General features: G+C 50.9%; 13 non-coding genes and 1 pseudogene across 13 annotated transcripts; all 14 read right to left on the bottom strand.

Annotated features, from left to right (window-relative positions):
* Positions 1-1,550: 1,550 nt before the first annotated feature.
* On the bottom strand, positions 1,551-3,326 carry LOC120841529 (annotated as a pseudogene).
* Positions 3,327-5,509: 2,183 nt separating this feature from the next.
* Trnan-guu lies at positions 5,510-5,583 on the bottom strand. The gene has a single exon. It is a non-coding gene; the product is annotated as a tRNA-Asn (tRNA).
* Positions 5,584-5,694: 111 nt separating this feature from the next.
* Positions 5,695-5,768, bottom strand: Trnan-guu. Its single transcript has one exon. It is a non-coding gene; the product is annotated as a tRNA-Asn (tRNA).
* A 111-nt stretch (positions 5,769-5,879) lies between these two features.
* Positions 5,880-5,953, bottom strand: Trnan-guu. The gene has a single exon. It is a non-coding gene; the product is annotated as a tRNA-Asn (tRNA).
* Positions 5,954-10,934: 4,981 nt separating this feature from the next.
* Trnan-guu lies at positions 10,935-11,008 on the bottom strand. The gene has a single exon. It is a non-coding gene; the product is annotated as a tRNA-Asn (tRNA).
* Positions 11,009-11,120: 112 nt separating this feature from the next.
* Trnan-guu lies at positions 11,121-11,194 on the bottom strand. Its single transcript has one exon. It is a non-coding gene; the product is annotated as a tRNA-Asn (tRNA).
* Positions 11,195-11,318: 124 nt separating this feature from the next.
* Trnan-guu lies at positions 11,319-11,392 on the bottom strand. Its single transcript has one exon. It is a non-coding gene; the product is annotated as a tRNA-Asn (tRNA).
* Positions 11,393-11,503: 111 nt separating this feature from the next.
* Positions 11,504-11,577, bottom strand: Trnan-guu. Its single transcript has one exon. It is a non-coding gene; the product is annotated as a tRNA-Asn (tRNA).
* Positions 11,578-16,586: 5,009 nt separating this feature from the next.
* On the bottom strand, positions 16,587-16,660 carry Trnan-guu. The gene has a single exon. It is a non-coding gene; the product is annotated as a tRNA-Asn (tRNA).
* A 112-nt stretch (positions 16,661-16,772) lies between these two features.
* Positions 16,773-16,846, bottom strand: Trnan-guu. The gene has a single exon. It is a non-coding gene; the product is annotated as a tRNA-Asn (tRNA).
* Positions 16,847-16,958: 112 nt separating this feature from the next.
* Trnan-guu lies at positions 16,959-17,032 on the bottom strand. The gene has a single exon. It is a non-coding gene; the product is annotated as a tRNA-Asn (tRNA).
* A 112-nt stretch (positions 17,033-17,144) lies between these two features.
* Trnan-guu lies at positions 17,145-17,218 on the bottom strand. Its single transcript has one exon. It is a non-coding gene; the product is annotated as a tRNA-Asn (tRNA).
* Positions 17,219-17,343: 125 nt separating this feature from the next.
* Positions 17,344-17,417, bottom strand: Trnan-guu. Its single transcript has one exon. It is a non-coding gene; the product is annotated as a tRNA-Asn (tRNA).
* Positions 17,418-17,542: 125 nt separating this feature from the next.
* Positions 17,543-17,616, bottom strand: Trnan-guu. Its single transcript has one exon. It is a non-coding gene; the product is annotated as a tRNA-Asn (tRNA).
* Positions 17,617-25,339: the final 7,723 nt, after the last annotated feature.

A 25,339-nucleotide genomic window follows, 5' to 3' on the forward strand; every position in this document is an offset into this window, starting at 1 on the left:
CCTCTGACTCGACACACACCTTCCACGACATACGCGCCACCACCGAAACCGTCGCCTTCTCTACGCCGTCATGGGGGTGGCTTGGCACCCCTGACTACACCTGCAGCAACGTTCGGGACGGCGCCGGGCCGTCTCAACCTCGTAGGTGCCGTCTTGGCAGGCGGCTCCTCCTTGATCGCTGCCTCTGGGTCAGCGCCGTTGTCGTCCCGAGTCCGCTTTGCGGCGGGCTCCGGTGTCACGGCCGTCTCCATGGGCACGTCGCCTGGGTGTTCGGAGGAGGCGTCGTCGCATGCGCCGGCTGCCTTGGCTCCAGGCCTCGACGCCTCAACGGACTGAACGTCCGGAGACTCGGCCTGGCTCGTCGACCCAGCACCAGGTGCCACGTTGACCGCGGACGTGGCCGTGCCGCTCTCGGGCGTCGCCGCCGCTCTCTGCGATGGTGCCGCCCCGCTGACCGGACCCGCGACGGCCTCCTCGGCGTCGGCCTCGTCCATGAGAAGCTCGGATTTCTCCTCGCCTCCCACAGGGCCCACGGCCGACGCGTAGGTCCTGTTCGAGGCGGGGTTTAGGCCGCACGTCCGGAAGCTTCCTGGCTCGAGACGACGTCCATTCCCCGAAGTGAAGAACCCAGGGGTTCAGTGGAGGTGGGAGACTTGGTAACGTAACGAACGGTTTAATTACATGGTTGCGATACAGTCGTCAAATCCGAGAGAACAACGGAGCAGCCTCGCGCTCCGCCTTATATAGGGTCCGTTTCTCCCTCACTCCCCGCCAGGGCAGCAGGTGCGATGCAGCAACCCGCCGTCAAGTGCGATGCAACAAAGTCCGCCGTCCAGTGCGACGTAGCCAAAGTTCTCCGCAGTTAGGCCATGCCTCTCTCCCTTTCCCGAGCGCACCAACCACCACGCACACACACACGTCCCGCCAACGTCACGGGCGCGTTGAGACTTGTTGCCGCAGGCCCCGTCACGCAGGCGACGGTCCCGGACTCGTCGGGACTCGTTTCGCGCAGGCCCCGACAAGCGGGCGACGGTCCCGGACTCGTCTTGACTCGTTTCCGCAGCGTTGAAACTCGGAAGAAGGTCGCCGAAGGTTCCATTCTTAACAGCCCCTCCGGGGCCAGGGAAACCTCGAATGGCCGGTGGTACTATCGCTGGCCTGAAGAGGTGCGCTTGGAGTAGGCCTTGAGAAGATGCTGCAAGCACTAAGCAAACTCCCAAACCTCTCACAACGGAGGCATCAGCAGAAACGTCCCCCACAACACCACGCCACACCGCAGTCAAACGCTCGGAATCCGCCAGAGACCCGCCAGACTGGATTACGGATTACCAAAATTTGCCAAAACAATGCAATTTAAAACCTTAGGACAATTTCGGGTATCGAGACCCGCTGTCGCCAAAGCAAAACTCATTTTTCCAAAAAGGTCACTATGAACAAAATACAAAAAGACAAAAACTCTTCGCAATTTGTGAGGTCATTTTGGGGTTTTAACGAAGTGCCCCCACTTAGATCCTCATTCCCGTGGATGACGAAAACCTCTGAGATCATCCCTACTCTTTTTGGTGATATCAGAAAAATCTGCTCAACCCATCGGCCTTGCTGTTAAATTTGCCTTTCCTCTTTCTTACGCTGAAGTCATAGTGATCGATTTTCACGTGATTTCTAGACGTGAAAATGCGGTCCTTATAGCGCCGATAAAACAATCCGCCTTTTTCATGCCCCGTCACATTGGTCCTAGCAATCTCCTGAGCTGTACCGCGAAACCCTGACACACTAGGGTCGCTCTTCTGCTCGACTGTCAAAGACACTCTGTCTACTCGTAACGGAGGACCAAAGTTACGTGACGCCGGAGCTACGAGAGATCCTTTGATGATCCCGTCTTCCTCCGCCTTTTTCGCCGGCGCGTTGGGACGGCGTACGCTTTCTGGTGCTACGAGGTCGGGCTGTTCTACAACCCGGACCCCCTCATCCCGTTTCTCTGCCTCCAACTCTGGGAGTGCTTGCTCCCCGTCAGCTGCCTTTCGCTCTGGATCACTCGTTAACAAAGGGGCGAGCTGACGCGATTTGGACCTCGTACACGACTGAACTAGTCCTTCTCCCAGTTGTTGACCCCTTTCGCGCAGCAGGAAATCTGACCGGTTAGAAAACAAATAGGGATACTCCAACGGGACTGTTTGCGAGACAGCCGCCTCTGTCACTAGCTCTCCGAACGGGCCAGTTATCCTTACTCTCGCCATAGGCAGACAGACACTGTGCTTCTCGAGCAGCTGCTTGATCCAAACTACCTTTCCAGTAAAGTCGGATGTCGTTACATACGACGGATGAACAACGTCCATCGTCGCTGCACTGTCCCGAAGCACCCTGCACGGCTTTCCGTTTACCTGGAGCTCGTGAAGATAGGGACGAAGAAGCTCCAGGTCCCTGTCACTACCGCTCACGTACGAGAACACAACCCGCGGTTTGTTACACCTGGCCGCTGTGTGTCCCGGCTCCTGACAGTTGTAGCACAGGAACGGCTTCCTTGCCTCGAACTGCCCTTTTTGGCTTTTCCGTGCCTCGTCTCCGTTCGAGGGATCTCCGCTCGAGGGATCTCCGTTCGAGGGATCTCCGCTCTTTTCTGGGACCTTTTGTCCTGTTTCTGGCTTCTCGTGCCTTTTTTCTCGCGAGCCGTTTCCCTGTTGGAAGGGCTTGCGCTGATCGCTCCGGCCGGGTTCGCTGTCCTCTCCGCTCAGCTTTCTACGCGTTGCGTACTCTTCGGCTAGCTCAGCAGCCCTTTCGACAGAGTCGACTCCCACCCTATCCTGCACCCAGAGCTTGACTGACTGCGGAATGCTACGAAAGAACTGTTCGAGGCACACACACTCGACTACCTTGTCGCGGCTTTCGTACACTTCCTCGCTCTTCAACCATTCTATCAAGTTGGTTTTAAGCGCGTACGCGAATTCCGAGTAGCCCTCGCTGCTCTTCTTGGATGCGTTTCTAAACCTTTGACGGAACGCCTCGGCAGAAAGGCGATACCGCTTCAAAAGGCTCGACTTCACCTTGTCGTAGTCGTCCGCGTCTCTAGTATTAAGGCGCGCGACAACCTCTGCAGCCTCACAGGGCAACAAAGTCAAAAGCCGTTGCGGCCACGTTTCTGGGGCGAAGCTCAACTTCTCACATGTCCTCTCAAAGTTAACTAAGAATAGGCCCACGTCTTCCCCAACTTTAAACGGCTGCAGGAGCTTCTTCATTTGATACGACTCGGCCTCACTTGCTCGTACAGGAGCCCCAACTCTACTGTTCTGAGAGTTTAATCGCTGTTGTTCAATTTCGAGCTCTAGCCTTTTTAGCGCTCGTTCCTCTGCCGCTGCAGCCTGCGCTCGTTCCTCTCTCGCTGCAGCCTGCGCTCGTTCCTCTCTTGCTGCAGCCTGCTCCTGTTCTCGTTCCTCTTTCGCTGCAGCCTGCGCTCGTTCCTCTCTTGCTGCAGCCTGCTCCTGTTCTCGTTCCTCTTTCGCTGCAGCTTGCGCTCGTTCTCGTTCCTCTTTCGCTGCAGCCTCACTTTTAGCGTTCTGAAGTAATTCCCACGCAATTTTAATATCCTCTGCTTCCGCGCTCTCTGAAATTGCTTTACTGATCTCAGATTTCTTCATCTTTTGCTCCACCTCCACACCAAATTCTTCACATAAACAGAGTAAATCTGTTCTCAGTAACCTCATTAGATCCATGATCGCTGCTCTTTAGCTTTGGCTTTGCTATAAAACTTGTCGCGAGGTTGTACACAAACCTAGCGCACGAGTCAAACACTAAGGATTCCCAGCAGTTCAAAATTAATTACCCATAATCTGAAGCCTGGCGAATCTCAAAGCAAAGTCCAAACGCTCACCCACAGATGTAGCACGATGTCGCATGGTCCGATCCCAACTGCTGCCAACCAGTTGTTCGAGGCGGGGTTTAGGCCGCACGTCCGGAAGCTTCCTGGCTCGAGACGACGTCCATTCCCCGAAGTGAAGAACCCAGGGGTTCAGTGGAGGTGGGAGACTTGGTAACGTAACGAACGGTTTAATTACATGGTTGCGATACAGTCGTCAAATCCGAGAGAACAACGGAGCAGCCTCGCGCTCCGCCTTATATAGACCAACACGCGAACCTGACGTCACGCAGCTGCGGTGGCGCTGTCTACGGCACTGCGCATGCGCGGACGCTTCACTCCTTCCAAATTTGGTTTCTGCGCGTGCGCAGTGCCCACACCTGGTGTGGGCAAACGTGGGCTTGTTTGTAAACAGCGTGTCGGTCTATAGGGTCCGTTTCTCCCTCACTCCCCGCCAGGGCAGCAGGTGCGATGCAGCAACCCGCCGTCAAGTGCGATGCAACAAAGTCCGCCGTCCAGTGCGACGTAGCCAAAGTTCTCCGCAGTTAGGCCATGCCTCTCTCCCTTTCCCGAGCGCACCAACCACCACGCACACACACACGTCCCGCCAACGTCACGGGCGCGTTGAGACTTGTTGCCGCAGGCCCCGTCACGCAGGCGACGGTCCCGGACTCGTCGGGACTCGTTTCGCGCAGGCCCCGACAGGCGGGCGACGGTCCCGGACTCGTCTTGACTCGTTTCCGCAGCGTTGAAACTCGGAAGAAGGTCGCCGAAGGTTCCATTCTTAACAGTCCTTACGCACTGCGTGCCGTCGTGGCCGAACCGTCGGCAGACGTTGCACTTGGGGACGCGGCACTCCTTGCGGATGTGCCCCGTCCGCTGACACCGCAGGCAGAGCGGCGCCCTGCCCGGCACGACAACGAGGGCGAGCTCACCGGCGACGCGCAGCTGGTGCGGGATGTCGTCGGGAGTCACGCCCCCCTTCAGGCGCAGCACCGCCGTCCGCGTCATGGTGCTGACGCTGTGGCAGCCGTCGATGTGCCACCGCTCCCTGGAGACGTCCAGGACCTTGCCGTAAGGCGCCAAGGCTGCCCTCACGTCGTCGTCGCCGACGTTAAAAAGCAGCCAGTGTAGCTTGAGGCGTACGTCCCGGTTGCCCGGGTCGACGACGATGCACCGCCGCCCCTTGACGACGAGCTCCGACTCCGCCAGTAGCTTCTTGGACCCCTCGGTAGTCTTGAAGGTGACGGCCCAGACGTGATTCATTTGATACGCCCCGAGGGCGGCAACCTCGGGGAGTAGTCCTAAGCGAACCAGCGCGTCGCGAAAATCTTCGGCGCGATACGGACGTCCCTTAATATCGGCATGTAAAAAAACCGTATTTACCACGAGTGATCCGGTGGGCAGCGAAGGCAGGATGACAGCGTATTCCTTATCATCAACGTCCCTGATACCGCGGCCCGGCTGGGCCGCCAAAACCGCTCCGACGGAGCTAGACATTCCGCGTCCGATCGCTTCGGCTGCCGGAAGTGGAATGCCACGGAGGCGATCTCCTTTCGTGTTGACAACGTGTAAAGTCTGCCCAAAACGTCATTCCAGCCGCTGTTTGAGAGTCATTCATCAGCACCTGGGAGCATAAAAAGTGAAGCCCTCTAGCCTCGCCTCCGGGGGGGCTCCAACCTCCAGCCTTCCGGTTAACAGCCGAACGCGCTAGCCGATTGCGCCACGGAGGCGATGTCCTTTCGTGTTGACAACGTGTAAAGTCTGCCCAAAACGTCATTCCAGCCGCTGTTTGAGAGTCATTCATCAGCACCTGGGCGCATAAAAAGTGAAGCCTCTAGCCTCGCCTCCGGGAGGGCTCGAACCTCCAGCCTTCCGGTTAACAGCCGAACGCGCTAGCCGATTGCGCCACGGAGGCGATCTCCTTTCGTGTTGACAACGTGTAAAGTCTGCCCAAAACGTCATTCCAGCCGCTGTTTGAGAGTCATTCATCAGCACCTTGGCGCATAAAAAGTGAAGCCTCTAGCCTCGCCTCCGGGAGGGCTCGAACCTCCAGCCTTCCGGTTAACAGCCGAACGCGCTAGCCGATTGCGCCACAGAGGCGATCTCTTTTTTTTTTTTTTTTTTTTTATTTATTGCCTGTTTTTGCATTTGGTACAGATAAAATGCTAAAACACGTCAATCACTTCTTTGTCGACGTGGTTACATTAAAGTCTCTTCAGGAGAACCAAATCATTCAGGACGTTCCACCAGTCTGGGGGTTCAGGTAGCGCCCGATACACCTCGCGAATGTAGGCCACACTTTCAACAAAGTTTTCTCTGACCGTGCGAACGTTCACGTCCGCATGGCGTACCCCCATCCTCGTCTTCCATATACTGTGAAGGCTGAGTGCCATAAACATGTCGTAGGGAACCCCGCCGTCGTTGTCAACGGGCAGGAAGCGAATTCCCTGCGCTGTTATGGGTAGCTCTTTCTTAAGAGTGCGCTGGAGGATGTCCCAGTGGAAGATGGCATCCCAACATTCAATGAATACATGTTCTATGGTCTCAGGCTTTTTACATAAGAGACAATTAGTAGACCACGGTACAAATACGCCCTTTTCCTCCAGCCATGTCTTAACTGGCAGGACGCCGCAGTGTAATCTAAAGAAAAACGATTTAACGGTGGATTTTACCGGCATTCTTTTAACTCTTTTCAAAACGTCTAAACCTGAGCTATCGGGGTATAAAGACCTGTACAGGGGGATTGGCAATAAAACATCCACTAAGTCCTTATACAGTTTTTTCCGTGAAACCGAACCCAAATACTCTAAAGAAAAACGCACTTTTAACATCTGGAATGACAGCACCACTTCACGCAAATAACCGCGGACACTCAAACACATGACGTTACTTGACGACACTACGAACTCAGGCAACAAGTTTCTTAATCGCGTTTGAATAACAGTGCGTAAGAAAATATCTTCTTGATCGCGCAGAAACATAAACCTCGATACAATTTGCCGAATAAACAAGTGAGACAAGCCGAGCCCACCACATCGAACTGATCGGAACAAGTTCGTACGAGCTGAGCGCTCCCAGGTTGAACCCCAGATGAAGACTGCGAACACTCTGTGCAGCCTCTGCACGTTGATGCGCGACATAGACAAAAACTGCAACACATACCATATTTTTGCCGTCAGAAAAAGGTTACAAACAGTGGCACGCGCAAACATGGACAAATCCCGGCCCTTCCAATTCTCCGTTTTTGTTCTCACCCTCTCTTTCTCGTCGTTCCAATATGGTTCAGTATCTCGGTAATGCTCTAGCGGCACGCCGAGATACCTCGCAGGCAAGGTTGTCCACTGAACATTTACAAAAACCTTAGGTGTTGTGTCCCAGTTCCCGTGCCAGAACCCTGTGCATTTCCCCCAGTTAATTAAGCTACCTGATTTCGCACAATAAGAAGAAGCAGTGCTGACTACTTCATGCAAACTGTCTTGGTCAACACAAAAAACGGCAATATCATCCGCGTATGAAAGGACTTTCACCTCGCTAGAGTGCAGTTTAAAACCCCGAATATTATGATTACTGATGAGTCTTAAACAAAAAGGTTCTAAGTAGATGGCAAAGAGTAGGGGCGACAAAGGGCAACCTTGTCGCACAGAGGACCGAACATCGATTTTTTCGCTTACACTTTTGTTCACAACTAAACATGTAGAGCAACCATGGTACGACATTTTTACACCCTTAATTATTACAGAGCCGACGTTTACATGTTCCAAAATACTAAAAAGCACCTGATGTGACACACGATCAAAAGCTTTCTCTAGGTCGAGCTGCAACATTGCAACTCGGCCGTCGAGAGCGTCACAACATTCCAAAATGCTTCTTGCAACATGTACGTTAGTGCCAATAGTTCGGCCCTTTATGCCGCAAGTCTGATGCGACCCTACAAGACATTGGATAACACTCTGTAATCGTGTGGTTAAAACTTTCATGTAGATTTTATAATCTACATTTGCTAAACTTATCGGTCTGTAAGAAGCAACAGACAAAAGCTTAACTGGATCGTCTGACTTCGGAATAAGTACCGTATGTGTTCTTAAAAATGACGGTGGCAATCTATTGTTTTCGTACGCCTCGATTAGCACTTTTTGGAGAACATACGCGGCCTCAGTTTTAAACTCCTTATAAAATTCGGCGCCAAGACCATCTGGTCCGGGTGTTTTTCCAGTGCTGAGGTCGTCGATGGCTATCTGAATTTCGTGAACACTAATCGGTGTCTCTAAACTATCACGGATGTGTTCGTCGAGTTGGGGCATCAAAGATAAAAATTCTGAATCAAAACCCTCCCCTTGTTGTGTGCTCTGCCCGAGAAGATGGCGATAATGCTCAACAAATGCCCGCTCGATTGCTTTCTTATCACGAGTGACTGTGTTATGGCAGCAAATTTCTTTTATCTCATTTCGCTGCGCGTACCTTTTTTCATCGCCCAGCGCACGCTTATTAGGCATTTCGCTCAACCAAAGCTTTTCGGATCGCGCCCTCACAACGGCCCCCCTGTATCTTTCAGCATCGATCACTTCCAATTGATTCTTTATGTTCCTTATTTCCTGTTGAAACTCGCCGGGTTTTAAGCTTTCTTCGATTAGAATGAAGTTCAATTGGCGCCTCAGCTCGTTCTCTTTCCTCGTTTTCTGATGGTTTAATATAGTACTTCTTTCTATCGCGTTCATTTTTACCTCTTCTTTCAAAAGTTCCCACCTTACCCCCCACCTTGCTTGTTCACTTTCGTGTAACGTCCTAAAAGACTCTTTGACGGCAGCTCTAAACACTTCGTCCTTCACCAGACTACTGTTTAACTTCCACAGTGACCAATTCCATTTTTTTTCTTTACCTCTGTTACCCAAGGTGAACATAACCATCGCGTGATCACTAAAAGAAACATGCTGAACCGCGTATTGGCTGCATAAGTGAATAAGGTCTATTGAAATATACGCCCTATCCAGTCGCGCGTGACTATAACCTTGAAAATGTGTGAACTGTACGTTGCCGTTAGACGCACAGTATCCAACGTCTTCTAAAGCGTTCTTCCCAACGATATCGTTTAAATAAAAAGCACTTTGGTCGTGTAGGCGTACTTGGCCGGAACGATCTTCTAGAGTGCAAACACAATTAAAATCACCCAGAAAAACAATAGCTCTATTACATTCGAGATACGGACTGAGACTTTCAAAAAATTCTTTACGTTCGCGTTCGCGATTTGGGGCGTATGCACAAATCACGCGCCATTCAACATTTGAATAAGAAAAATCACAAAAAGCGAAGCGGCCAAAAGCGCTCGCGCCTACAGCCGTCTCGACAGCGCCAACTGATCTGCGAATAAACAAACAGCACCCTCCCGACGTCCCGACAGCATGAGAGACACAGACATTAAAGAGAGCTCGAAAAGGCTGCACCATACGGTCTGTCTGTTCTTGGCTTTCCACTTTGCTTTCCTGGACGGCGATAATATCTAGCTCGTTGTCCGCAAACAACCTGCTAAGTTGGTATTGCCGCCGCCTCGCCGCTAGCCCGCGTACGTTAATCGTGGCAAAACGTAGGGCTGCCTCTAGGCTGATGGCCATTCAAAGAAAAGACAGACCGTATGGCGCTTACCTCGGACCGTAGAGACTTCGCTCTGTCGCGACGCAGTGGTGGCGACTGACTGCCCGTCGCGCAGACTCCGAGGTCCCAATCGGGCTCTGTCCCACACACTCAAGGGGGTGGCTTGGCCGCCCTCCTCTCGTCCACGGGAATGTTCGGTTTCGGGGTGATGCGCATTCTCCTGATGGGCGCCGTCTTGATGGGCGGCTCCTCCTGGCTTGCCGCGGCGGGGTCTATGCCGCCGTCTTCCCTGGTTCGCTTCGTGGTCAGGCCACTTGCAGAGGCCACGGTGTCGTCCATGGGCACATCTCCGACGGCCTCTGCGTTCCCGTCGTCGTGGGCCTTGGCATGCCTGGTGCTCGGCGCGGTCACTTCGCCGGCCGAACAGTCCCGCAGCGCCGCTTTCAGCGTCGCGTCCGCACCCTGTGCCGTGCCGTCCACGCTGGTCGCCGCGTCGCCCACGGGCGCAGGCGTGGCACCCGGGGACGTGCCAACAGAGCCCGCAGCGGCCTCCTCGGCGTCGGCCTCGTCCATGAGAAGCTCCGATTTCTCGTCGCTCCCCACAGGGGCCGTGGCCGCCGCGTACGTCCGCACGCACTGGGCGCCCTCGTGGCCGAACCGCCGGCAGACGTTGCACCTGGGGACGCGACACTCCTTGCGGATGTGTCCCGTCCGTTGGCATCGCAGGCAGAGAGGGGCCCTACCTGGCACCACGACGAGGGCCAACTCGCCGCCGACCCGCAGCTGGTGCGGGATGTCGTCCACAGTCACGCCTCCCTTGAGACGGAGGACCGCCGTGCGCGTCATTGTGCCGACGCTTCCGCAGCCATCGACGCGCCACTTCTCCTTGGCAACTTCGACGACTTTTCCGTACGGAGCCAGAGCCGCCCGCACGTCGTCGTCAGCGACGTTGTAGAGCAGCCAGTGCAGTTTGATCCGCACGTCCTGGTTGCTTGGATCGATGACGATGCACCGACGGCCCTTTACGACGAGCTCGGACGCGGCCAGCAACTTCTTTTTGCCCTCCTCGCTTTTGAAGGTCACCGCCCACACATGGTTCATTTGATACGCCCCAAGGGCGATAACCTCGGGCAGTAAGGCGAGACGAACCAGGGCGTCGCGGAACTCTTCGACGTGGTAAGGCCGTCCCTTGATGTCGGCGTGAAGAAAAACAGTATTTAAAACAACTGACCCAGTTGGCAGTGGTGGCAAAACAACGGAGTATTCCTGTGTTCCTTCCTCGGTCCTGTTACCGCGGCCCAATGAGGCCGCTGAAACCGCTCCGACGGAGCTCATGATCGCACGTCCTTTCGCTTCGGCGGCCGGAAGTGGACTCCACGGAGGCGATCTCCTTTCGTGTTGACAACGTGTAAAGTCTGCCCAAAACGTCATTCCAGCCGCTGTTTGAGAGTCATTCATCAGCACCTTGGCGCATAAAAAGTGAAGCCTCTAGCCTCGCCTCCGGGAGGGCTCGAACCTCCAGCCTTCCGGTTAACAGCCGAACGCGCTAGCCGATTGCGCCACGGAGGCGATCTCCTTTCGTGTTGACAACGTGTAAAGTCTGCCCAAAACGTCATTCCAGCCGCTGTTTGAGAGTCATTCATCAGCACCTGGGAGCATAAAAAGTGAAGCCCTCTAGCCTCGCCTCCGGGGGGGCTCCAACCTCCAGCCTTCCGGTTAACAGCCGAACGCGCTAGCCGATTGCGCCACGGAGGCGGGTGACGACCCCGATCTCCTTTCGTGTTGACAACGTGTAAAGTCTGCCCAAAACGTCATTCCAGCCGCTGTTTGAGAGTCATTCATCAGCACCTGGGCGCATAAAAAGTGAAGCCTCTAGCCTCGCCTCCGGGAGGGCTCGAACCTCCAGCCTTCCGGTTAACAGCCGAACGCGCTAGCCGATTGCGCCACGGAGGCGATCTCCTTTCGTGTTGACAACGTGTAAAGTCTGCCCAAAACGTCATTCCAGCCGCTGTTTGAGAGTCATTCATCAGCACCTGGGAGCATAAAAAGTGAAGCCTCTAGCCTCGCCTCCGGGAGGGCTCGAGCCTCCAGCCTTCCGGTTAACAGCCGAACGCGCTAGCCGATTGCGCCACGGAGGCTTTTTTTTTTTTTTTTTTTTTTTTATTGCCTGTTTTGACAATTGCACCAAGTACACACATGAGAGTGTTAAAAGAGAAACCGACAACCTCCGCTAGACTAGCGCGGTTACATTTAAAATCGTTTAAGGCACACCAGCTTTTTTAGAAGCGGCAACCAGTCAGGGGACTCAGGCTGTGCCGCAAGAACTGTTCGAATGTATGCCACGCTCTCAATAAAGTTTTCTCGCACTGACCGTACATCGACGTCCGCGTGGCGCACAGCCATTCTCGTTTTCCAAATACTGTGAAGACCGAGTACCATAATCATGTCGTACGGAACCCCACCTTCATTTTCGATGGGCAAAAACCGAATACCAAACGGTGTTACAGGAAAGTCCTTTTTTAATGTGCGCTGGAGAATATCCCAATAAAAAACTGCGTCCCAGCATTCGATGAAGACATGCTCTATGGTCTCCGGTCTTTTACAGAGCAGGCAGTTGGTTGTCCATGGAACAAATATCCCCCTACTCTCAAGCCACGACTTCACAGGGAGTGTGCCGCTGTGTAGTCCAAAGAAAAAGGATTTAACCGCTGGTTTTATCGGCATTCTTTTAACTCTTTTTAGTACATCCTGACCCGTTCCCTGCGAATATAGAGATCTGTAAAGGGGTACGGGCAATAAGACGTCAACTAAATCTTTATACAACCTCTTTCGCGTTACATTACTCAGGTATTCTAAAGAAAAACGCACCTTCAACATCTTAAAAGATAAAAGAACTTCTCGCAGGTAACCGTACGGACACTGCCACTCGCTTCGGTACTCGATGACACCACAAACTCTGGTAGAATATTTCGCATTCTTACTTGGATAACTGTGCGTAAAAAAACATCATTTTGATCACGGAGAAAAATAAACCGAGACACAATTTGTCGGATGAACAGGTGAGACAGTCCTAACCCACCGCATCGCACTGAACGGAACAAATTCGTGCGGGAAGAGCGCTCCCAAACTGATCCCCAAATAAAAACTGCAAATACTCTGTGTATCTTTTGCACGTTGATACGCGATATAGCCAGCGCTTGCAACACATACCACACTTTCGCTATCAAAAAAATATTGCATACAGTAGCCCGTGCAAACATCGAGAGTTCACGACCCTTCCAACTTTCCGCTTTTGTCCGGACCTTCTCCGTCTCCTCGTTCCAATACCGCGAGCTGTCTCGATAATGTTCGAGCGGCACCCCAAGATACTTGACTGGCAAGGCCGTCCACTGGATGTTCAAAAAAACACTAGGCGTCGCGTCCCAGTTACCATGCCAAAAACCAGCACATTTTCCCCAGTTAATCAAACTCCCCGTTTTTTTTGCAAAAAGAAGATGCAACAGTGACCACCTCGCGCACGCTATCTCGATCAGTACAAAAAACGGCAACGTCGTCCGCGTACGCCAGAACTTTCACCTCGCTTGACTGGATTCTAAAACCATTAATTCTTTCGTCTTGAAGAAGTCGCAAACAAAAGGGTTCTAAATAAATAGCAAAAAGCAAGGGCGACAGTGGGCAACCTTGCCTCACAGAACAGCGGACGTCGACACTCTCACTAACATCCTTATTAACAATTAAGCGCGTAGTACAGTTTTTGTAAGCCATTTTGAGACCGTCTAGAATAACACTACCTACATTAACATACTCCAGAATATTGAAAAGAACTTGATGCGATACGCGGTCGAACGCTTTCTCCAGGTCGAGCTGCAACATTGCAACTCGACTGGAGAAAGCGTCGCAGCATTCTAAAATGCTTCTTGCGACATGTATATTCGTACAAATGGTACGCCCTTTTATACCACACGCCTGATGTGGCCCCACTAAACATTTAATTACGGACTGTAATCTTTGAGCCAGGACCTTCATGTAGATTTTGTAGTCCACATTCGCTAGACTTATAGGTCTGTAGGATGCCACGGACAAAAGTTTTGCGGGGTCATCGCTCTTGGGTATAAGGACAATGATGGCGGCAAAATATTTAAATCATAGGCCTCGGTTAGCACATGGTAAAGGGCATTTGCTGATTCCCATTTAAACATTTTGTAAAACTCGGAGCCTAGGCCGTCAGGACCGGGTGTCTTTCCTGCGCTTAACTCGTCAATGGCCCGCTCTATTTCGCGGACACTAATCGGCGCTTCCAAGCTGATACGAAGATGCTCTTCTAGCTTGGGCATTAGCAGCAAAAACTCGCTGTCAAAACCGTCCTGTAATGGCGCGCCGTGCCCAAGTAACTCGCGATAGTGTTCGACAAACGCCCGTCGAATTGTTATCTTATCACGCGTTACAGAGTGGCCGTAGCTGATTTCATTTATCTCATTCTGCCGCGCGTATCTCTGTTCGTCACTAAGCGCGCGCTTTGTCGGCTTTTCGCTGCACCAAAGTCTTTCGGATCGCGCACGCACGACGGCCCCTCTGTAACGTTCTGCGTCAATAATTTCCAACTGGTTCTTGATGTTTCTTATTTCCAGCGCGAACTCGCCGGGCAGAGCGGTTTCTTCGCTTAAAAGAATGTCCAATTCACGCCTGAGCTCTTTCTCCTTCCTCTGTCTCTGGTAGTTGAGTAAACTACTTCTTTCTATGGCGTTCATTTTTACCTCCTCTTTAAACAGTTCCCACTTGACCCCCCACTTCATTTGATTATTCTCTTTTAACTTCTCAAATAAACTGTTAACTGTACTTTTAAAAACCTCGTCCAGAACAAGACTCCCGTTTAATTTCCACAGCGACCAATTCCACTTTTGCCTTCTGGCTTTCTTTCCAAGGCTGAACATTACTAACGCGTGGTCACTGAACGAGACAGGCTGAACAGTATAATGGTCACATAACGGGGCGAGATCAAGCGAAATGTAAGCTCTATCGAGTCGGGCATGACTGAAACCCTGAAAATGAGTAAACTGAACCTTGCCTGTGGAGGCAAGGCGCGCGACGTCTTCCAATTCATGTTCAGCAATAATATCACTTAAATAAATGGCACTCTGGTCGCGAACAGGGACTTGATTCACACGATCCTCTGGCGCGCACACACAATTAAAATCCCCTAAAAGAATAATCATTCTTTCACTTTCAAGGTACGCCCTTATACCTTCAAAAAAAACTTTTCGCTCACTGTCGCGATTTGGCGCATAAACGCAAATTACACGCCACTCGATATTCGAAAAAGAAAAATCACAGTACACAAAACGACCGGAAGTGCACGAAACCACAGCAGTCTCTGTGATGCCAATCGATTGCCGAATAAATAAACAGCAACCCCCTGACAAACCAACTGAATGTGCAACGCATACATTAAAACGAGATCGAAAAGGTTGCACCATGCGGTCGGTCTGTTCCTGGCTTTCTACTTTCGTTTCTTGGACGGCGACAATATCAAGCTCGTTGTCCGCGAACAGTCGGCTAAGCTGGCATTGTCGGCGCCTCGCTGCCATCCCGCGGACGTTTATGGTGGCAATGCGTAAGGGCGCTTCTAATCTTAGTGCCATTCCATGGAGGGGAGAGAGACCGCATGGTGCTTACCTCGGGTTCGGAGCCGTGTATTGCGTCTCGACGAGAAACTAGCGTCCGACTGTCCACCACGCCTACCCCGAGGCCTCAAGGTAGCCACGGTCGGACACTCACGGGGGTGGCTTGACCACTCTTGCATCGTCGCCAGGGACCTTCGGCTTGACGTTGAGCCGTGGCCTCCTGAAGGGGGCCGCCTTCGGAGGTGGCTCCTCGTGGTTTGACACGCTGGGGCCCGTGCTGGCGTCCTCGTGAGTCCTTTTGGTGGTAAGGCCACTTGCCGAGGCCTCCACGTCAACCATAGATCCCTCAACGGCAGAGTCCTTAACGACGCTGATTTCTGCGCCGTTCGGTGTAACGTTCTCTGCCGTAGGAACCTCTGACCGCCCAGCTTGCCTCGTAGCGTCCGTACCAGGTGCCGCGTCAACCGTGCCTTTCGTCCCGTCACCTTCAGGTGCTGGCGTAACGTCCGCTTTTGGGGCTGCCCTGTCGGAAGTACCCGAGGCGGCCTCCTCGGCATCGGCCACGTCCATGAGGTGCTCCAAGTTATCGTCGCTCCCCACGGGTCCTGCGACGCTTGCGTAGGTTCGGACGCACTGGCTCTCGTCGTGGCCAAAGCGACGGCAGAGCGCACAGCGCGGTACTCGGCACTCCCTCCGAATGTGGCCCTTGCCCTTGCACCGTAGGCAGAGCGGGGCTCTGCAAGGCACCACTACTAACGCTAGGTCGCCGGCGATACGCAGTTGATGGGGGAGGTCGTCCACCGTGACACCAGGTCCCAACTTGAGGGACACCGACCGCGTTGTCGACCCCATGTCCGGGCATCCTGGGACGCGCCACTTGTCTCTTGTGATTCCTGTCACTTTTCCAAAAGGCGCCAGGGCCGCCCGTACCTCATCGTCAGGGACGTGATGCAGCAGCCAGTGGAGCTTGAGCCGGGTGTCCTGGTTGCTTGGGTCCACCACGACGCAGCGGCCGTCCTTGACTTTGAAGTCTGCGACGGCTAGCAACTTCTTTTTCCCCTCGGCGCTCTTGAAGGTGACAGCCCAAACGTGATTGTACTGATACGCCCCCAAAGCGAGCACCTCTGGGAGAAGTGCCACACGTGCAAGGGCGTCCCGAAAATGCTCAAGACGATAGGGCCGAGCTTTCGTGTCGGCATGCAAAAATGCCGTGTGTAGAACAGATGGTCCTGATGGCAGCGACGGCAAAATGATTTCATACTCCTGTGATGCAGCGTCAGCATTCCTGTTACCGCGGCCCGACTGGGCCGCTGAAACCGCTCCGACGGAGCTCATGATAAGAACGTCCGACGCGTTCGGCAGCCGGAAGTCGAATCCAATTGCGCCACGGAGGCGGGTGACGACCCGTCGACCCCGATCTTCTTTCGTGTTGACAACGTGTAAAGTCTGCCCAAAACGTCATTCCAGCCGCTGTTGGAGAGTCATTCATCAGCACCTTGGCGCATAAAAAGTGAAGCCTCTAGCCTCGCCTCCGGGAGGGCTCGAACCTCCAGCCTTCCGGTTAACAGCCGAACGCGCTAGCCGATTGCGCCACGGAGGCGATCTCCTTTCGTGTTGACAACGTGTAAAGTCTGCCCAAAACGTCATTCCAGCCGCTGTTTGAGAGTCATTCATCAGCACCTGGGCGCATAAAAATTGAAGCCCTCTAGCCTCGCCTCCGGGAGGGCTCGAGCCTCCAGCCTTCCGGTTAACAGCCGAACGCGCTAGCCGATTGCGCCACGGAGGCGATCTCCTTTCGTGTTGACAACGTGTAAAGTCTGCCCAAAACGTCATTCCAGCCGCTGTTTGAGAGTCATTCATCAGCACCTGGGCGCATAAAAATTGAAGCCCTCTAGCCTCGCCTCCGGGAGGGCTCGAACCTCCAGCCTTCCGGTTAACAGCCGAACCCGCTAGCCGATTGCGCCACGGAGGCGATCTCCTTTCGTGTTGACAACGTGTAAAGTCTGCCCAAAACGTCATTCCAGCCGCTGTTTGAGAGTCATTCATCAGCACCTTGGCGCATAAAAAGTGAAGCCCTCTAGCCTCGCCTCCGGGAGGGCTCGAACCTCCAGCCTTCCGGTTAACAGCCGAACGCGCTAGCCGATTGCGCCACGGAGGCGGGTGACGACCCCGATCTCCTTTGGGGGTGACAACGTGTAAAGTCTGCCCAAAACGTCGTTCCAGCCGCTGTTTGAGAGTCATTCATCAGCGCCTGGGCGCATAAAAAGTGAAGCCCTCTAGCCTCGCCTCCGGGAGGGCTCGAACCTCCAGCCTTCCGGTTAACAGCCGAACGCGCTAGCCCATTGCGCCACGGAGGCGGGTGACAACCTCGATCTCCTTTGGTGGTGACAACGTGTAAAGTCTGTCCAAAACGTCATTCCAGCCGCTGTTTGAGAGTCATTCATCAGCACCTGGGCGCATAAAAATTGAAGCCCTCTCGCCTCGCCTCCGGGAGGGCTCGAACCTCCAGCCTTCCGGTTAACAGCCGAACGCGCTAGCCGATTGCGCCACGGAGGCGGGTGACGACCCCGACCTCCTTTGGGGGTGACAACGTGTAAAGTCTGCCCAAAACGTCGTTCCAGCCGCTGTTTGAGAGTCATTCATCAGCGCCTGGGCGCATAAAAAGTGAAGCCCTCTAGCCTCGCCTCCGGGAGGGCTCGAACCTCCAGCCTTCCGGTTAACAGCCGAACGGAAGAATTCGAGGAAAGTTATTAAAGCGCACACAATAAACCAAGGCTCTGCCAACACACACATTTATTATCCTGTGCTGTTTATACACCTGCTAATTACATTGCAGGAATTAAGCTCAAAAATTTTCACTCCCAGCGGTATATTTTTTATGCCAAATATTATACAATCTGTCAAAGTTGAAAACATAAAATCGACATTATCAGAACTCAATGCATCAAATGGAAATAAGAAAAAGTAAATCGTTTTCGGCTTATTGTTTCCTGACAACGCTTACTTTTACCAGCATGGTCCCACACAAATTCCTAACATTATGTTCTTTTTCAACCATTGTGAATGTGGCTGTCTTCACAAAAAAAAATATCCGAGGGCAGTGGCGTAGCCAGTAATTTTTTTCGGGGGGGGGGGGGGGGGGGCTGAGGTGGCTGGGATGACCATGACTTGGGGTGCGGAGAGGGGGAGGAGGGGGAGGAGGGGGAGGGATTCAAAATGCATGTGTATATTACAGGGTCGGCTAGATTTCGGAGGGGGGGGGGGGGGGGGAGGAGAGGGGCTGAATAAGACCCCCCCCCCCCCGGCTATGCCCTTGACCGAGGGGACAGGTACAATGGCGCAAGACTGTCGGTTCCTCCTGCAATAACGACGGTCGCGCTGGGATGACCATGACTTGGGGCGCGGAGAGGGGGAGGGGTTCAAAATGCATGTGTATACACGTTTGCAAGTCCGGTCTTAGGGCGCCGCCATCTTCCTCAGTGGGGTGCTCTCTTGGGCGCGGCCATAATCCGATTACGACGCCTTAGCAAGGCTTCGTAATCGGATTATGACTCGTCCAAGCGCACCCCAGCCAAGCAAGATGGCAGCGCCCTGAAGCCGGACTTGCAAACGTGTATATTACAGGGTCGGCTGGATTTCGGGGGGGGGGGGGGGGGGGGCAGGGGGGCTGAATAAGCCCCCCCCCCCCCCCCTGGCTACGCCCCTGACCAAGGGGAGAGGTACAATGGCGCCAGACTGTCGGTTCCTCCTGCAATAACGGCGGTCGCGCTTTCCGCAATGCTTGGATAGAAAATGGTGTACCATTTCGATTCGCACGATTATCAACGACCTGCGCGCTTCCCCGTGTCCCGTTGTTCGGAAGTGCCATAATTTGCGTAGTGAATGTTACGAAAATGTGAAATGCGGGACATTTTGAAGATTTGGGAATATCTCGCGAGACGCGGAACACGAGCCCTCAATTCGGGACAGTCCCGCGAGTCGCGGGACGGGTGGTCGCCCTACTTGGCTGTGACCTGGAATCCGGCAGTAGTCAACGATTTCTTTGGTCAAGCGGGAAGTAGTTGCGCTGTGGATGTGACTGAGGCCAGCAGTGTTCATAAAGGCAGTTTTATGCGGTTGGCCGCTGTAACCTCTTGGCGACCATAGATCTCTGGTGTCGAAGTCTTAGCAGTACGCGCCAGAACCTTGTAGTGGCCGTCATAAGGTGGAATGAGACCCCTTTTTATGCCTTCTTCGCGTAAAAAAGCATAAATGCAGATGGTGAGTTCGTGAACGATAAATACTTTTTATAGTGCTTTGGGTCACTGAGTGACAGGTTGCGAACGACGCATAACATTTTGTGATTCGTCCCGATAGTGATGAGAGGATGGAACGTTACCGTTGCCTTATGCGGAGGAAAGGAGGTCACCCGGTAGACGTGAAAGGTGCGCCCTATACCAACTCTACTGAGGTGCATTTGAGGTCTGCTTTGAAAATAGAGCGGAGACCGAAGAGTACCATGGGCAGGTGATCTACCCCAGTGGGTACGTCCTTCTCTTTTATCCCCTTGGCGTGCCGCCGTGCCCCGTAAGGCCCCAGGCTTGATTTTGTCGGTAAATGATCAGTGGCACTGATCATTTAATTATCAAATAATCATCAAATAAGTTAATCATTAATTATCAAATAATTATATCGTCTAATTTCGTATTCACTGGTGCGTACACAGTACGTCACTCTAACAAAGAGAACTCATTAGAAAACACTTCAATAAAGAAAAAATCGTAAGGAAAACATCGTAACTTTATTAAAATGCGTTGGTCCGACGAGTAGCCAGAAAGGAGGAAACTTCCTTGAAATCCTCCTTTCAACACGGTCCTCTCGTACTAAAGGCAGATTTGTTGGTTTTTCCGTGCTTTTAATATTTTATCTGTTAGCAATTTAAATAAACATACCCTCGGGTTACTTGTGTATAATTTCGTGAACGGCAAACTCGCTCTAACACTTCTTAACGATAATCAGTTTCCACAGCATAAGATAACTCGATTCGCATTTCATCATAACTTGTTATTGCCTAAGCCTAGGACTAACTATGGTAAATTTACCACCAACTTCTCAGCCACGGCTGCGTGGAATTCATTACCTTTAGCCATCAAGCAATCACCATCAATTCACGTGTTTAAGCAGAAACTTCGCATATTTCTTCAGTCCTTTTAGTCATACATTGCTGTCATGACGTCATTGTGTATCTCTCTTTTTGATAATTGCCATTTTGTCTCTCATATTATTGTAATTAGTACTGCATTTCACTTATTCTCAGAATTGATTTGCAATTTCAACTGTTATAACCTTGCTCTGTTTATTCAGTGTTATTTTATTTATAAGTTTATAATTATTATGAGTGTTTAACTTACTGTTATTTTGTTCATTTTATATCACTGCAATTAGTTCTGTGTTTCACTTATTCATGTCATAATTTATTTTCTATTCTGACTGCTGTAAATTTGTTTTATTATTATTGCTACCATTAACAGGAGGTCCCTTTCCAGTCTCCGACTCTGGGACCTCCTTCTGCAATATTTCTAATGTATTTAACTTTGATCTACGCACAATAAAACCTGAACCTGAATTAAAAAAGTTGGCTTTCTTTGTATGCTCAAACAGCCTTGATGTTGGTACGCCCCAACGGGTGAACGGTCTCCCGGCTGTAGATGAGAAATTTAGCCAGTGCAGTACAACCGCTAACGTGTGGTTTTTAACGTGCATCACGCAGTAGTGGTGCATGTTTAACGTGCTTCACGCAGGAAGACTCCTCTTTTCTGGGGGTAGCAGCTCAAAGACGCGCTGGCGTGGTGAGAGGAGACAACAGAGCGATTCCTATAAAAATGCTTAACGCCATTCGAAGTACGTATTATCGCCAAATGGTGATTCGTGTATATAAGCAGTCGATCAGCTGGCTATAAAGGGTAATCGTCGTTTAGACGTCATCCGATCGACCTTCGTAGCCATTTCGCCACCGTCAACTTTTCGCCATTCTATAGGCGGCTATTGGAGAATATCAAAATACTATAAATTTTATAGCCTTTTAATCTCCTCAAATATCCGATTGATGTTAGTATGGCACCAGGATAGCGATTCACTAGTTGACGGTGGCGCAATGGCTACAAAGGTCGATCGGATGACGTCTAAACGAGGATTACCATCCACGGCCGGCCGTGAATGGTAATCGTCAGATAGACGTCATTTGATCGACCCTCGTAGCCCTTTTGCCACTGTCAGATAAGTGACGACCAATCTATTAGTGGGAAGTTAAAAAAAAGTATTCTGTTTTTATTCAAACTTCGTTAGCGTTTAAATTTTTTCAGTCAGTCTATTGATTTCCTAACCAGATAGATCGTCTCCAAATTAAAAATATGTTTGCATTTGGGAAATCTTTGCCTATGAAATAAAGTTGGTCATGAAAAATATTAATGAACTCGGAAGTACTTAAAATCGAAAGAATAAAACGCGGAGGACAAGCACAGGACAACCACGTTCTTTCATTTTAGCAACAACGTTTAATTTGGGCAGGAAAATTCTACCCTGAACGAGATCCCAACTAAGATAGGGTAATAGGGGGGAAGGAAAACTGGGGGATGGAAAGGGGGAGGAAGAAACCACGTGGCAAGGGCAGAACTAGTGATGCATGGTGTGTTTTTTACCGGGAGTGGCGATATTTTTAAAGTTCAGGCCTGATGAATTCTATTTTTCGTCTTGATGAGGTTACTGAGGCCGATGAAACGTTGTTTTCTGCGTTCTGGATGAGAAAGGATTCGATGACCTCACGTCCGTAGTGATTGTGCACGTCCCCCATTTGTTTCGGTTCCCACAAAATCAGGCGCTCACCCAATGCATTCGTTGGCGTTGAGCGCGATCGGATGAATGGCGTTTTCAGTTCTTGAAATGGCTTCATTTTTGTGTTCACGTAAGCGTGGGGTGACCAGACGCCCCGTTTTGGCCGAGACAGTCCCGTTTTCGAGGTCCGCTTCTGCCGTCCCGTCTTTTTGTCCAAATAAAGAATCGTGCCTTGTTTTCGGGACATGATACATTTTTTTTTTTTATATATATAGTTGCGTAGACTTTTACAGCTGAGTCTTGCAGGATAATGTCCCGCTTAGGAGACTTTAATAGTCGTCAAAATACACCCACACCAAAAAGGACCCGAAGCAGGACCTTCCAAATGAGTGCATGCAATTGAACCGTGAGTGGGACTATTCCCTCCTAGGCCCTTAGTCTTAGTGCAATATGGTAACGTTTTGAAACGAAAGCAGTTATTTCATTGAAGTTTTTCTCTCAATCTCAATCCATAGAACAAACGCCCGACTCGAGCTAGGCGCCTATGCTCCTATCCTGCTATCATTGCATTATACCGCCTAAAAATCGAAGAAATTGTAAGCGTACCACAATCATGTGGCTGCAGCAGAAACTACTTTTCTTAAGAAGTGCACAAGGGCCGCCGACCTGTCCCCGACCGCCTGATTTCGCAATGAAAGGCCAGCGTCCCGAGCTTGCCCAGAGCTTGGCCGGCCTTGCGGACCGGGTTAAAGCCCCTCGATGTGTTTGCGTTTGTTTTTGAAGTAGCGTGGAATGCGATACGCCCGGAGCGTCGCGCGCTGATTGGCTGTCCGCTCAAATGTCATTCGTTGTAAATGGCATTTGAGTTGCCCGTGTGGCCACGGGTATTAGAGTAATACCCCTGTTACACGGGCACACTTAACCGCGGTTAACTCAGATTTAACTGCTGTTACGCGGCACCACAGATACCGCACTACACTCTCAGACACCTGTTCCACAAGAAGTGAAGAGAGCGCGTGCACTGCTTCAATGGGTGCTCAAGATGCTCGAGCGCAGGTTCCCCCATAGCTTTGACTGCATAGCCGCAGAATGTTGTCGGCAAGTATTGTGCGCTAACTGTGGCTTAGCGTAACTGCAGTTAAGTGTGCCGTGTAACAAGGGTATAACTGTGTATGCTGCACTTGCGGAGCAGACTACCGCAATGGTGCTCCAAGGACGGCCATGTTGGATCCAAGGCCGCATTGCAGGAAGCAACCGTAGCTTCTGCAAGAGCCCCGAATGCGCGAATGGCGTGGCCGTGAGGTGGCGTGGCTGCGCGCGCTGTCGTCCCGTCATCTGTCTCCAGTTGCTGTGTATGCTTTAGGTCGAATGTAATAGCCACTGATCTCTATGTGGTAATAGCCGACAAAAACGTCGTCCTTCCGCAAGCCATAGCCATGCGTTGTTGTCTGGTTCGAAGTGCCCCGATGGGACATTCCATGCCAAAGGAGACGGTAATTTTCGTCATATTTCGGATATGCTTGAAAAAAATAATATAAATAAAGACAGGTTCGAAAGTTAGGATGACTAAGTTTGAGGGCTGAATTACGTTTATTTTTGCTGACGTCATGCTCCAAAGTGCGGGCAATCGGAAAAAACCTTCTGTATTTCGAAAAATCGCTGAAAAAAAGCTATTCTTACCACATAATTTTAAGTTTGCATGCAATGGATCACTAAAATATCCTATCATACCTCGAAAGTAAAACACCTTACGCCGCCATTTTGGGTCCAGGCAGGCACTCCAAACCTAAGCAAATTTTTAAGATTTCTTAATTTTGTTTAGTCAACTTGAAATTAAAATTTGACTAAGAAACTTTTTTTACTTATTTTCCTCAACCTTATGCTCGACTAGGTTGCAAATAGTAAAAAAAATATTTGGACAGTTTTTAATTAAATGGTTGAATATGGTCTCTTTTTTTCAAAAACGGCCATATAGAGGGTAAAAAAAAGTCATGTGGGCAACGGTGCTCGCCTTTTCTGAAATGGCCGATAGGTTAACCGACCCCCTCTGTTCAACATATCAAAAAATTAAAAAATTAGAAAAGTACTTTTTGATATTTTTGAGAAATTATTTCTTAAATATGAGGCAGAACGGCATCGCCTCCAGGTGTCCACCTCGTCGGCAACGCATGCCGCCGTCTGCTACGGTCGAGTGAAACACTGCACGGGGAACTTAATTTCGTTAATCATATTTGTATAAGTAACGCTAGGAATCTTGCCATTATGAAATGTCTGTTTATAGTGACTAGAAAGTGCATAATTCGTTTCGCCCAAAACATCATGTCCGAGTGCGCTTGCAAGTTGAATAGCGACAACTCGAAATGTTGTTTGGGATACTTTTTATCAAAGCCGAAACAAAGCACATTTGTAGCTCACCGACATTTATTTTTCTTATGTACATAAATGTAATATATAGTTCAGGAATACTATATCACATTTAGAATATCAGTGTTTCATTGGTTTTCAGTTCACCTCATAGTCTAGAACACTGCACACGTCTGGAACATCACCTGTACAGTTCTTCTGTTGCAATGTCTTTAGCGTCGCACGGAGAACTCTTCCTGGACGTCTGATGTGGACGTTATTTTAGCAACCACATGCCCGTGTCCTATAGGTGCCACATAATGGTATTGACGTGTGTTTTGTATGGCTTTTGCTTGTTCATAGCGGTTGCTGAGTCTTTGTCTCTCAGCTGTGACAACGTTATTTGGAACCCATATGACGTTCACAGTTTTCATTGAAGCCTTCGCCCATTCATAAAGATCTTGTGCTGTGGTGATCTGACTCTCAAATGGCCTTTGAATGCTAGCTTTGTTAGCGAGCCTTTTTATAGTGCCGCCTAAGCCATCACAAGGGCTTTTTCCATGAGATGTGGCAAAAAAGTGCCACGTCGCTTCCAGCTCGAAATCTTCCTTGTGAAAGCAGAGGTTAAGGAAGTTTTTGCTGTTCTTATACTGGGAAGCAGCGCCATCCGTAAAATAAGGAACTTTTGCGAGGTCTGTTTTTTGTTTTCTTAGTTCATGCAGAAAGTGGTGTTGAAATGTATGCACTGCCGCGTTGTCATGTTGAATGGAGTCGGACACAATTACGAAGGAATGAGTAATGTACGAGTCAGTACCTTCCTCCATGCTTTGAGTGTAGGCAACAACAGGATGAAGTGTCGCTTGCGTGCTGTTCCAATGGAAGGACTGCGCAGCGTCCTGAACGATGAAGTTGTAGTTCTCTGCAAAGTCTATGATGACAATTGCCTCTGTTGGTGGAAGTGTCGATTTCAGAAACTTAAGATAATTTGACTGAACTTTGCTCACATAGTGATGGCGTTTCAAGTTCTCCAGCTTTTCGAGGAGTTCTTTCACTACTTCTGTGGTACTCGATACAACAGTCATGAGTAGGCACTTCTCCGAATGAACCCACCACTTGTACTTTATTT

This window comes from Ixodes scapularis, unplaced genomic scaffold (genome assembly GCF_016920785.2).
Source record: "Ixodes scapularis isolate PalLabHiFi unplaced genomic scaffold, ASM1692078v2 ptg000165l_1___fragment_2___debris__unscaffolded, whole genome shotgun sequence".
Classification (NCBI taxonomy): Eukaryota; Metazoa; Arthropoda; class Arachnida; order Ixodida; family Ixodidae; genus Ixodes; species Ixodes scapularis.